Source organism: Microcaecilia unicolor, chromosome 2 (assembly GCF_901765095.1).
Source record: "Microcaecilia unicolor chromosome 2, aMicUni1.1, whole genome shotgun sequence".
Classification (NCBI taxonomy): Eukaryota; Metazoa; Chordata; class Amphibia; order Gymnophiona; family Siphonopidae; genus Microcaecilia; species Microcaecilia unicolor.
This window is the reverse complement of record NC_044032.1, coordinates 351899411-351911507: the sequence shown is the minus strand read 5'-3', so window position 1 is coordinate 351911507 and position 12097 is coordinate 351899411.

Genomic DNA, 12097 nt, shown 5'->3' with positions numbered 1-12097 from the left:
CAAAATGACCATGTTACCAAAGTTCATACATGAATTTTCAATGTTATCAATCATAATTCTACCAGCTTCTTTAATAAACTTAAAATGATAGATCAATTTATTGTGGCAAAAAATCAGAGAGATTGCAAATGGCTATTGAAATCAAGCGACTAGCTTACTCAATTTTCAAAATGTACTATAAAGCTGCAGTGCTTAAGGCAACCAAATATTTTGATAAGCAGCCTCAAGACATTCGATGAGAGCCAAAAGACTAACAATCCATGGTCACTGAATTTATTTTTAGAGCCATAGCTAAAACGGAAACAACTAAACAATAATGAAAAAAGCTACAATGAGAGCTACTCCTTTATCAAAACAGATTAGCACATGGAAGGCAGTGCAGAAAAAAAAACTCAATTACAAAGAATGTGCTCCCGTACAATAAAATAGAACATTACAGTCCATTCAGTGCAATATAATTCAAAGAACAGATAGACTGAAATACACAGGCACTGTGCAAATGGCCCATCTATTTGAGAGAGGCATACTTATATCACAACAGTAGATTGAAACCAAGATAGAGGCTAAAAAAAAACCTATTACCAAGATTTTCAACTAAGGCACTTTGCTATGAACACCGACCACACAAGAAATATCTTGAGGGCATCCACTTGCACTAGAAAAGTGCTTGGTAAAAAAAAAAAAGATATATAAAGTCCCGTTAGAAGAATAGAGCAATAAAACCCCGCCACATATATCTGCTTGGAATAACTGGTTAAATAAACCTCTAGGGAATCTATACACAGACTCAATGACAAATGCTGAGTCACAATGCAAGAGAATCTGTAGTGTAGACTATATTTAACTCCGGAAAAATATATAGAATATGGCAAAAATAGCCATTCTTATATTAGAGAGGCTATGGAAAAAAATGGAATATTTTACACAGTTGGTGAGAGTGTCCAATAATTAAACATGTTAAAAAGAGGTAAATAAAGGGTTACAAGAAATCATCTAGACCCAAAACAATATCTGCTAAGCTATGCAGAGCCTTCGTCTTCACTCCCAGTCCTTGAGGGCCACTAACACGACAGGTTTGTAGGATTTCCCTAATGAATATGCACAAAATATCCTCTTGAATAACTATAATCATTAGGACATTTCCATATTACATCAATTATTATTAACACTGTTTATACAAAAGATTATTCCCCAACAATACACTTTTCAAATCATTTCAGACATTTTTCTTACATAAGACACTTTTTTAGTTTTGTAAGATTAGCTTTGTTCTGAGAAAGCAAATCAATTAATAATGACTCACACCAAAGCTTCATGATGCCTGTTGATTCACTCTGAATAGTGGAACACAACCTAAAGTTGTTCCAAAATCTACATGATAATCACATTGTGCACAATTTGTTCACACAAATTGTCCATAAATGTTTAAATATGACACGACAGTCTAAAAACCATTCAGGTCTTTATCTACCATCATCTACTATGTTGCTATGAATATGCATGAGAGAGATTTATATGCCCATTACCTCCATTGTATGCAAATCTCTCTCATGCATATTCATATTAATATAGTAGATGATGGTAGATACAGACATGAATGGTCTATCCAGTCTGCCCAACAGTCACACTCATTATCAATTCATGATTAAACCAACAATGAATGCGATATAAAATATTTGATCATGGTCTTTGGCATTGCTGGGACATAGACCATAGAAGTCTGCCCGGCCCTGTCCTTTCATTCCAGTTACTAGAGTTGTCAAAGCCCTCTCCAGCCCATCCAAAACTGTTTTGCCATATATGAAACACAGACCATATACGTCTTCCCAGCACTAGCCTTAGTTCTTCATAGCTGGCGTCACCAACTAAGCACCACTCGACAAATCAACATCAACATACATGCAGTTATTTAAGTATTGTTTTTTATACCATCCATTTTCTAATTAGGGATCCTCTGTATTCATCCCATGCCTTTTTGAATTCCACCATAGCGATATCTTGAAAACCTGACACTCAAGGAATGGGGATGAATACTACTGATGTAGAGAAAAATATTCGGCCAGCAGTGGCTGTGTACATTTATACCTGCTCAGGAGCTGGTATAAATGTATAGCTAAAGTACATCCATAGGTGCATAGTTTATAATGTATGCGCATTCTTTATGACTCCACCCATGCTCTGCCTAAACTCCTTGCCTGAACACACCTACACCTGGGTCGCATACATATATGTACTTACTTATCATAGTGTACACTTGCATAGGTGGGGTAATTTTATGTTTAAATAATTTTTATTAGGAAAACAAACCAAGGACATGAATCTACAGAAACAACGAAAGCCAAGAAACATACTCAGTCTCTCCCAGGTAGACAGACAACCGAGAATAACATGGCACTCCAATACAAATCATTCCTTACATGTCTTCCCACTTCTTACTGTAACAAAAAAGTAATTCTCTCCCCTCCCTGTCCATCCCCCCCATGTCCCTGAGATTCTGCCCAGATTCACCCAACATTCATACAATCTCCAACAAGTTCCAAAGATGCACTACAGGAAGTTCAAAATCCGACTACGGGCCACGGGGGTGAGAGTGACCCGAAAAGGCTCTCAGATCTGCTGGAATGCCACTCCTTTCACTGAAGCAATGCCTGTAATTCCATACCTGACCTTCTATTCACGTACAATAGAATTTATGTGCACAATTACCCCCCTTAAAGTTCGAATGATCAGATACTGTGAAACTAACACATTTTAAACCATAATATTCTACTGCCTGTCACTTCTGATCACCCATCAATCTCACCCTCCCTCGCCTTTTCCTCTTCAGACTATCACTGTAATGCTTTTATGATTCACATACTGTATATATTCTAGAATTGGCATCTCTTACTCATGGTATCCTGACCTATAGAAGGGAATTTTAGCTTCCAAATGCGAGACAAAAAGTATATTAAGTTAGTGCAAAGAAATTTCTATCATTTCTTTTTTATTATCTTTTCTTTCTATACTGCTGTACTGTTTGAACAGCCTGGAGCTACACAGTGCTGCTATATGAACTGTGCTCACTCAAAAGGAAGTTATGAGGAGCTGGCATGCCTCAGACGGAAGCACAATTCTTACCATTGCAGGTTGGACACAGACAGGAAAGAAAGATGATGCCAGATCTTGTGTTTGCCGAGCCACATGGCCCAGACCCCTCAACGTGCAGAAATTGCTGCTACCACTGCAGTTCCCTAACCCACTACCACCTGCCTGGGAACAGCAGCAAGCAGTAGAAGAACCCTAACCTCTCTAACATTTCCTCATAGGAGATTTTTTTTTTAATTCCCTTTTTCATTTTTGGACACTCTTCTTTATACCTTTTCTATTTCTGACATGCCAGGACACCAACTGGGACTTCATAAATTGCTCCCAGGTACATAACTCCCTTACCTTGTGTGCTGAGCCCCCCAAAACCCACTCCCCACAACTGTACAACACTACCATAGCCTTTTCGGGTGAAGGGGGGTACCTACATGTGGGTAAAGTGGGTTTCTGGTGGGTTTTGAAGGGCTCACATTTACCACCACAAGTGTAACAGGTAGGGAGGGGGGATGGGCCTGGGTCCGCCTGCCTGAAGTGCACTGCACCCACTAAAACTGCTCCAGGGACCTGCATACTGCTGTGATGGACCTGAGTATGACATTTGAGGCTGGCAAAAAATATTTTTAAAGATTTTTTTTGAGGGTGGGAGGGGGTTAGTGACCACTGGGGGAATAAGGGGAGGTCATCCCTGATTCTCTCCGGTGGTCATCTGGTCAGTTCAGGCATCTTTTTGTGCCTTGGTCATAAAAAAACAGGACCAGGTAAAGTCGTCCAAGTGCTCGTCAGGGACGCCCTTTTTTTCCTTTATGGGTCAAGGACGTCCATGTGTTAGGCATGCCCAAGTCCCGCCTTCGTTACACCTCCGACATGCCCCCATGAACTTTGGTCATCCCTGCGACAGAAAGCAGTTGGGAACGCCCAAAATCGGCTTTCGATTATACCGATTTGGACGACCCTGTGAGAAGGATGGGCGTCCTTCTCTTTCGAATATGAGCCTGTTAACGATTAGAGCTGGAGACCTCTCAAGTTACCCAGTCCCAGGAGAGAGATTTAGGCCAGCTCTGGATTTCTGACAAACCTATCATTATGCATTATGGAAAATGTAGCACTGATAACAATGGGTAGAATCAGGGACTATAAATAGCTTACTGAATTGATATGTATGTTCAAAAGCAGGACTAGCCAGAAAGTCTCTCTCCTGAAGCTGGGTAGCTTGGCAGCTTTGGAACAGTGTGTGCTGAGAAACAGGGAAGTTGAGCAAGTCATTTTCACCCTCCATTTATAGTTAAAATTCCCAGTCTAAAAATTTCCCCTCACTTAGCATGTGCACAGGTACATTTGCACTAGCAGACTTCTCCACTGCAGCTTAGCACCCAGCATTTTGATGGCTATATTTTGACGCACTATACTGAAGTGCCCACTATGGGGTGGGGATTTCTATATATGGTGGCAATTATTAGGCACTACTTCCACGCCAAAAGCATTCTAACGGATGCAAGGCGCACAAATGGCAGATCTGCACGAAAACACACTTAATCGCCCATTTACAGAAAGCGCCTAAGTGTTTCTGCCTGGATCTGCAAAGAGGAGCATGGCCATGGGAGGGGCATGGGTGGGTCAAGGTCATTCCCTTAAAATGCACGCAGTGTAATAGAATTCAGGGGATCCGCACCCAACCTGTGCACCGGGATTTACACCTGGTTTCAGTTGGTGTAACTTCTCTCCTGGTACTACACACTATTCTATAAAGGATACAGTTTTCCTCCCATCTTTCAAAGAGTAACTAAGCAGTTAAGCACAATGCTGCCTTATTCCCATCTTTCTCATTGCCTTCACATGTCCCACAAGGCTCCATCATTGCACCAGTACTTTTTAATATCTTCCTGTTGCCCCTACTCACACTTCCTGAATCTCTACACTTCACAGCTTATGTCTACGCCGGCAATATTCAGGTCCTCTGTACTCTTGACCCCTCTAACTCGCTCTAAATTCATGACGTGAATTCTAGGCTGACTCAAGTTACAAGCTGGTTGCAGGACAACAGGCTCTTTCTTAACCCCGGTACATCTAAATCTCTTGTTTCTACAACTTGTACTGATCCAATAGTTTATCTACCCCCATAGCGATACAAAGGCATTATAACATCCTCATTTTTGTTTTCCTCAGTGCAGCTGGTGTTTAGCATCAGAAGGTAAACCCCTGTATAGCCTTTAGTTGTCATTTAAAGCCTCCTGCTGTGTTTTATGACCTGAATGAGGTATTGGCTCAGTTGATGAAAGCTACATTTGAGTCATTAGCGTCTTCTGAGCTAAAGTACCTCACATGGAAGGTCCTGTTTGTGGTGATGATCCCTTTGGCACACAGAACCAGGCCTAGTGATTTATCCATTCTATACAAGTGATTTATTCACTCTATACATGGAGATTTTGCATATAAATCGTATTGTCCTACCTATGCTAGTATCAGATTTCTATCTTAACCAGTCAACATTCTAAATTTTGAGCAAGTTTTGCAGTTTTGATTGCAAAAGAGCCTTAGCCTTGGATCTGGAGTGGACTGAAGCCCATAGAAAGCTCACAGTGCTAATTCATTAAGAGGCCCTTTTACTTAACAGCGTGAATTAGAGTGTGGTAACTTTTACTGTGGTGGCAAGAGAGTTAGCATGCACTCATTCTCACATTAGCTGCCTGCTGTGCTAGGGGGTGGGAATTGGATAGATTAGGGGCAACGAATGGGCGTGGACTGCACCCTGCAGTTAGCACATGATAGTGTGGGTGCACTTACTGTCTCCTCAAGATGAGGCATTAAGGGAGTACCACATAAAGAAGGGGCTACCATTTATACAGCAAGTAGATACGTACATGACTAGAATACAAGTGGTTAGAGCACTGGTCTTGCAATCCAGAGGTGGCCGGTTCAAATCCCACTGCTGCTCCTTGTGATCTTGGGCAAGTCACTTAACCCTCCATTGCCTCAGATGCAAACTTAGATTGTGAGCCCTCCTGGGACAGAGAAATATCCAGTGTACCTGAATGTAACTCACCTTGAGCTACTACTGAAAAAGGTGTGAGCAAAATCTAAATAAATAAATATAAGCAAAAATCTGGCTACAAGCTATTCTGTTAATACATGTGAAACCCAAGCCTACTATCCCAGGTTAGGGGGGGGGAGGGCTCAAGAGACCGGTACTCACTTAGGTCAAGGTCCTGTCAGTTCATCCACTCAGGAACCACATGACACTCAGAGTATTTAGAATAACTGGAACATTTATTGAACTGGTTAACTGATTATTTCACTGCATTGATCTTAATACAGTCCAGGTTTAACTCATAATTGCTTTTCAAGATGATCAAAACATGTGCAAAACCTTATGCCTGTCCTATGGCCTGATTGAACCTCAGAGCAGATTTCACTCTCCCGATGTACTTCAATACCATCTGGATTAGACTCCTTATAACTGTCTTCTCCCTTCAGGCTGCCACCCCAAAGGTCTCGCTTCAGCCATGTGCATTCCACCCGAGCCCCAGTTACGACCGGACTCCCCAATCCACTGAGCTTCTGGCTTCTCAAATTGCTTATGCAATGTAACAGCTTACTCTCTGTGAATCCAATCCATTGATTTCAGCACTACAGGACCCCCCCTTAATTACAATGGGTAACCTGGCAGGGGGCTACAGTTAGATCAGACCTCAGGCAACCAAGGACAAATCTTTCCCCCTGAACTTCCCTTTTATAATGTCTGAGTTCCTCCCGGATCCTCCAGTCACTCCCTCAATGACTTGCTGCCCAGGGCTCACTCTATCATAATTCTTAAACAACCCAAGGGTTACATTCTCCCCCCAGTTGGAAACCGCTTACTCTCAAGGGATATCCTAAACTTTATTCCATAGTACTGAAACTGTACTAGTCACTCTTCTAGCTAAATTCAAACATGAAATTGCCACAGGTAAAAGTATATTCCTCCTCCAATTCGATATGTCTAGCGCATTCGACATGATAAATCATAATATATTGTTGCGTCTACTTGATCACTTTGGGATTGGAGGAAATATACTTAATTGGATCAAGGGTTTCTTAATCACCAGAACATACCGAGTTAAATTAAAAAACAAACATTTCAACACCATGGAATGCTCATTGCAGAGTACCTCAAGGTTCCTCATTATCACCAATACTTTTCAATATAATGATGTCCCCTTTGGCCAACTTCTTATCCAGTCAAAGCCTTCATCCGTTCATTTACGCAGATGATGTTATAATATATATCCCCTTCAGACATGACCTTTCTGAAATCTCCAATGAAATCATGTGCTGTCTAAACATCATGTATTCATGGGCAAACTCATTCCAATTGAAATTAAACACTGAAAAAACACACTGTCTTATTCTCTCATCCCCATACAATAATTATAAACCCTCAATCCTGAACACTCCTGTTTATTCTCTTCCTATTTCTGATAGCCTCAAAATCTTAGGTGTAACTATTGATAGCCATCTTACACTTGAGATCCAAGTTAATTCCATTATAAAGAAGATGTTTCATTCTATGTGGAAACTAAAACGTCTAAGACCTTACTTCCCGAGGGAAATATTCCGTAACTTGATACAATCAATTGTTCTGAGCCACGCAGATTACTGCAATGGATTATTTGCAGGATGTAAATTACAGGTTTTGAAGAAGCTCCAGACAGCCCAAAACACAGCAGCCAGACTGATATTCGGTAAAACACGATTCGATAGTGTTAAACCTCTCCGATCATAACTGCACTGGCTCTCAATCAAGGAACGTGTTACCTTCAAAATTTGCTCTTTGGTCCACAAGATTATCTACGGTGAAACCCCGGGATACATGGTTGACTTGATAGATCTTCCGACCAGAAACAGAACCAGAGCGTCACGTTCCTATCTGAACCTCCACTATCCAAGCTGCATTGGACTCAGATACAAATCAACCTATGCATCCAATTTCTCCTACTTAGGTACACAAATGTGGAATGCACTACCAAAGAGTGTGAAAACGATCCATGACCATCTAAACTTCAGGCGATCATTAAAAACCTGTTTTGCAAGGCCTACTCTACTGATCCAACTTAAATGCCTCACCTCTGCAATGCATCAAAATCTCACATTGTAATAGACATTGTATATTCCTTAGTTCCTTGACCCTTGTTGTACTTGTATACCCTAACCTTACCTGACCCTTATTTTAAACTGTATTTGTTTAACATCTACCAGACCTGGCGATCGCCTTGACGGTATTATGTAAGCCACATTGAGCCTGCTAATGGGTGGGAAAATGTGGCTACAAATGTTACAAATAAATAAATATAACATTGATTAATGTTCATCATTCCTTTTAATAGTTCCAACATTTCCACATCCAAATTTCTGCAATTAACTTTATTTAACAGTAACAACTTTTATTTATTATATTATATTTCTGTTTTATAGCTTTAACCATTTAAAGCAAGTTTCAACCAGTAAGAAAGGAAAAGGCAGTGGGACTTGATATACTGCCTTTCTGTGGTTTTTGCAACTACATTCAAAGTGGTTTACATAGTATATACAGGTACTTATTTGTACCTGGGACAATGGAGGGTTAAGTGACTTGCCCAGAGTTAGAAGGAGCTGCAGTGGGAATCAAACCCAGTTCACCAGGATCAAAGTCCACTGCACTAACCACTAGGCCACTCCTCTACTCTTCATTGCTTAACATTAATAACTAACATTTACCTTTATTGCTTTTAACATAATTCTATGACATTCTTTTTATAGGGTCTATTACCCAACCTTTATTTAACACATCATTCTCATATTATAACAAGCTATATTGAATTTTCTTACAGACTAGCATTTTCAACAGACCACACAGATGGTTGCATAATTCTCTTAATTGGACCAGAGTCCTACTCTACAGTGACAGGTCAACCATACCACTTGGGATCTAGTTTCTGAAGTTAGGCCTCCGTGTAGCAAGCTAGAGATACTGCAGGCCTGGATGCAGAAATTAGGGCTCACAGTCAATCCTCTGCTTGTGAATGGTGTGTCCCACAGTCCATTCTCTATACTTCATGTCAACAGACTAACAGACTCGGGGATGCCTGGGTCCACGTAGCTGACATGGATCTGGTCCCACTTGGCAGTGAATAGCTTCTTTTATCCAAATTCCTTTCCAGACTTCCACGACACTCATGACTGGCAAGGAGACATAAGGGTATTCTACTCCCCATATGACCCAGACCAATCGCCTTAGAAATAGATCTGCCTTTCTCACTCGGGGAAGCCTGCATCCTGCTGCTCAGCCCTCATTAATCCATGGCGCCTGCAACAGCATCTTCAGCACTGGGTTCCTAACCAATACCCAGCTGATTTCTTGGTTGGCTGCATGACAGCTCCATACCCACCAACAGATATCAAGTTAAGATCCAGACTTTTCACAAGACGCTCAATCTCAGAGATGCTGACTGTCCACTCAGTTGACATGACTCCAGGGCTGCTTGACTCAAACTCTCCTGTGGTCAGATACTCCAGCACTGTAGTGGGCTTAGGAAGACCTGTCTCAGGATCAATTGATATTCTCCACAAAACTCTTTTCTGTTCTCTCTCAGCAGGTTCCTTACACATCTGATATCTTAATCCACCTCCGAGAAGGGATCGGGTTATTCTCAGCTACGACCTTTACTCTGGACCGTATTTCTTTCATTGGGGCCACACTATCCAACTCCGTCACACTCTCTTTTGTCCACATCTTCTCGGATGTTACTGAAGGGGGGGGGCAACCAGTAAGGACAGATCAGTGTCGGAATCTCATCCATCGTTATTGCTCTGCTCCCAGAGGTATCCTCCGGCTTCATCACTCCAGCCTTTCTGCTGACCCGAATAACCTCAAGTTCAGGCATCTATGACAACCTCAGATATAGCCACATCCATTAGAGCAGCATACAGGTCCCCAGAGTAGTCTACTAGTTGGTGCTGTGCACTGTAGACAGGTGGACCCAGGCCCATACCTTCCCCTACATGTACACTTGTGGTGGAAACTGTGAGCCCTCCAAAACTCACCAGAAACCCACTGTACCCACATATAGGTGCCCCTTTCAACCATAAAGGCTATTGTAGTGGTGTACAGTTGGGTACAGCAGGTTTTTGGTGGGTTTTGGAGGGCTCAGCAGACAAGATAAGGGAGCAATGGTGAGATGTGTATCTGGGAACATTTCTATGAAGTTCACCTCAGAGCCCCGTAGGGTGCTCCATTGCTCTCCTAGGAAGTGTGTGTGACCAGTCTACTAAAAATGCTGCCCCTCCTACATCCCAATGGCTTGATTCTCTACATTTTTCACGTATACATTTTTTTAAAATGACTTGCGAAGACAAACATACAGAGCATAAAAACTTGTTACAAATGGTATTTTCTGAAAAAAAAAAATAGACATTTTGTGGTTTCGAAAATGGTCATTTTTTCTATTCAGATTTGGGTTGTTTAGCACAAAACATCCAAAGTCTGACTTAGATGTCATATCAAAAATGCTCCTCCACAAAAGTTAAGCATGAATCTTCAGAATCTAGATGCAGACATTTACACCAGCTATACGGCTAGCATGCACTGAAGCCTAATGGGATTTTCCCAATGAAGATGTATGAGATTTGCATACAACGCAGACAGTGCATGCAAATAGATCTCATGCATATTCATCCTCTCTCTGGGTCTAAGTAGTTTTGTGAAATCTTCTTAGTTCTGGCTCTTGATAACGTCTAGGGGCAAAACTTGATGTTATGTTGGGCCTGTACATTTGCTGATGTGATGGAGAACTCAATGTGAGCACTAATGTTTCTGTACTTCGGCGGTGATTTTTTTAATCAAGCAGTCATATTCGATTAGACATTGATTTTCTTCAAGCAAGTTGGTTTTGGTTTAACTACAGCGTTACTAATTGGCAACTGTCAACACCCATTGACTCAGGGATTTTGAAAGTAGAACGAACATTTCCAGCAAGTTAGAAGCTTTCATGATTACCTTGGATTCTCTTCAGTGACATGGTTTGTTGAACTGTGATTTTGGATCATCCAGGATTCGTGTCTTGTGAGTCAACAGTATGGACACTTTATGAGTGCATTAGATTGTAGATGCAGTCACTTCTGCAGTCAGATTCTTTTAAGAATTTTCGTTATTATATTCATTGTTTAAGTGGTTTTGAAGTTTGTAATAAAGGTTGAATGAGTGTAAAGTGATAATTTTTTTATGTTATATGCATATTCATTGGGAGAATTCTGAAAATATGACTGGATTGCACCCTCGAGGACCGAGGTTGCCCATCCCTGCTACAGAGGAAAGTAAGGGCCTCCTTTCCTTTATAGAATAGGCTTTTATTTGAAGCTCTGTAAGTGCTTGAATGTAGGTGTCCCTTTCTAGAATTGCCCTCCATGTGCATCCATGCTAATTGCAAACAGTCTTAATGCATGGTAAAGAAATTTTCAGTGTGATAACTGCGGAGAACATGCTAGGCATAACCCTCCCCTCCCCCAATCAACAATTACTCCAAACTGTTTTTATTTAATGTATGCTCATTTTTGCTCCTGCAGTCCGGTAAGTGCAAAAAAACCCCTGCACTTTAGTAAAAGGGACCCTAATCAATTAATTAATTTGCTTATTTACTTCATTTTATATTCCGTTACTCCAAGCAGTGTGCTCGCAGCAGCTTGCAACACTATAAAAACAAAATCCATCTGTATTCAAATTTTTAAAAACTTTATACTAACTAGATATGGAGCATCCCTCACTGCCCTGTTAAACTATTCCGGAAAGACCTAAGAGAAGAATTATACTTTCAGCTTCTTCGTAAATTGCAGATAATCCTGCTCTGTGCCAGTAGCAAAGCCACAGAGGTTGGGAGCTTCATGGGCCTGGGCTCCCTCTGATTTCATGGCCAGCTAAACACGTCTCTTGCACAAGTTCCACCTGTGGGACAGGAGTCGTCTTCAACATCACCACTGAAATTTTTAATGCAGTGTGTGGCAG